General features: G+C 51.3%; 1 pseudogene; it reads left to right on the forward strand.

Annotated features, from left to right (window-relative positions):
* Positions 1 to 1018: 1018 nt before the first annotated feature.
* Positions 1019 to 2353, forward strand: LOC103647217 (serine/threonine-protein kinase STY13-like; annotated as a pseudogene).
* The last annotated feature ends 240 nt before the right edge of the window (positions 2354 to 2593 follow it).

Raw genomic sequence — 2593 nt, forward strand, 5'->3', positions numbered from 1 at the left:
ACAAATTCAAGTTTGACGCTACAAATAAATCTCTACTACTCTTAAGAATACAGCGTAGGACATGGTGCACGGTTCTGCCCCCGACATCCTCCCCTTCGCTCCGCTCCCTGAAGCCGTGATCGGAGCCGCCATCAACGCCCTCCTCCCCCTCCGCTCAGCTCCCCCTCCGCGGAATCAGATCCGATTCCGCGGCAGCCCACAGCGGCAGGCGGCATTCCCAGCCCCCAAAATCTCATTTCCCTCTCCCACACCACGCGCCGCGCCCTAGCCTAATTCCGCCCGGCAGCCACGCCCACAGATCTCGCTTCCACGCCCTGATTCCGTCGTATGCAAAATCACAGCCCCGCCTTCCATCGTCGCCCCCATGTCACGCTCCCTTTCATCCTCGCTCACTTCCAGCCGCCGTGAATGTCGTCCCTTGCCTGCCTTCCATTATCTCTCCCACGCCATGCCCCCTTCCAGCCTCGCTCGCCCCCGCTCGGCCTTAAATCCCTCCTCGTCGTGAATCCAGTAGCCACCACCACAACCATGTCCGTGTTGAGCTGCCCTGCCTCGGGCACGGTCCATCGCTTTGGGCGCGGCGAGGAGGCCAGCGTAGTGGCCCAACAATGAAGGAGGTGGTCGCGCTGTGCTTGCTCGAAAAGCAACGGATGTCGTCGTCCACACCCAGCGCCCCCGCCCTCGAGCCCGCCCATGCGCCCCCGCCTTCCCCACCTTGACCCTGCCCCACCCTGCCGGTCGTCCATCCGTCCCTCCCCCTCCCGAGATTGCCGCGTGATGGCAGCACGCCCCCGCCCCTAAAACCGAGATTGCCTCCGCTCGTGCCACGGTCCATCGCTTTGGGCGTGGCGAGGAGGCCAACGTAGGTGGCCTGACAATGGGGGAGGTGGTTGCGCTGCGCTAGCTCGAGAAGCAACAGATGTCGTTGTCCACACTCAACGACCTTCTATAAAAAGCTGCCCACTGCGGCTCACTCGACTTCTTGCTGCTCGGGCACGCACCCGAGGTCCCCGTGTTAATGCCTCGGTTGTCCTGCAAGTTCGCGGACCCCGACAGCGCCGTTTCCTCCGCTCCGGTGGCACGCCGCGTGCGGTCAGACGGGATGAGCTGCGGCAGCGACGTGTGCTGGGACGGTGGTAGCAGCAGCGGCAGCGAGGAGTTCAGGCTGCCGCAACCCAGCAAGGTCGCCGCTGATGATTTGGTGGCGCCCACCCGGAGCTCGGATGCCGCGGCGCCGACGTCGTGGATCGACAGGAAGCTGCTTGTTGATCCAAAGATGTTGTTCATTGGGGACAAGATTGGGGAGGGAGCTCATGGCAAGGTCTACATGGGGAAGTAAGTAAAGATGTATTTGAGACGTTCATACCCGTGCTTATTTTTTCACATGTCTTTGCTCCAAGCCACAGCTACTTTATCAACTGGGCTGATTTTGAAGTATTTGCTTTAGTTGTCTCGAATTAAATGTGTGTTATGCACTAGACCCTTACAGAAAATGGCTATTAGTATAGGGTGCCGAAATCCTCCATGTGTTATAGTATCAAGCAGATTCATGCCTGGTACTCACTTCAAGCTTCCAAAGTTCCAATATTTTGTTGAGATTTTAGCAGGCAGGAGGATGTTTTTTTTGTCAAAACATTAGCCATGAGTTGTGCGATCCTTGAGGACCTCGGAGGAAATGTTAGTCGTGATGGCAGTACAGAGTATACCTCCAATAATCTCCTCTCCAGAGAAATATCAATATGTCATAGATGACTGCTGGTAACATCACAAGTTCAGATGTCATTGTCTTCACATGAGGAAGCTTGTGCCATAATCCTTTGTATTTTTTTCTATTCTTATTCACCAGTTTCTATCATTTGCCCTTTAGAACATTTAAGTCATATCTATAATCCTGTTTTTCTTGTATGCTTCAAATAGGTACGATGGTCAAATTGTAGCGATGAAGGTTCTTAACCGTGGCAGTACCCCTGAAGAAAAAGCAACACTTGAAGCCCGTTTCATCCGAGAAGTAAATATGATGTGTAAAGTGAAACATGAGAATCTTGTCAAGGTACTTCCGGGTCTTAATGCTAGCTTATGTGACTCATAAATTGTTAGTTCTTTTGGACCTCACAACCGTTTATGCACTCCTACAGTTTATTGGAGCTTGCAAAGAACCATTGATGGTGGGTTAGTGAGCTACTACCAGGGATGTCACTGAAAATTACCTGCATAGCATCCGGCCTAGCCAACTAGATACACACACTGCAATAAGCTATGCACTGGACATAGCTCATGCAATGGACTGTTTACATGCCAATGGCATAATACATAGAGACCTGAAACCTGGTAAGGATGCTTAAGCTAATTGACTTTCGGCATTCTACGCTTTGATCCTTTAGCACGAGCACCTTAAGTATGAGTTTGCAATCTGAATGGTTAGTGTTTACATGTATTTTATTTTTATGCAATATTTATACTTGTTTTGTAGGTGTTTATTCCGATAAACGTCCGAGGGACGCTCTGGTATCTTGCTGTTTGATCAAACTATAGCGATAAATATTTTTCACACGGATTTTGCATATTATAGTGATGTTTGTCGTTCCGTATCAAT

This window comes from Zea mays, chromosome 2 (genome assembly GCF_902167145.1).
Source record: "Zea mays cultivar B73 chromosome 2, Zm-B73-REFERENCE-NAM-5.0, whole genome shotgun sequence".
Lineage (NCBI taxonomy): Eukaryota > Viridiplantae > Streptophyta > Magnoliopsida > Poales > Poaceae > Zea > Zea mays.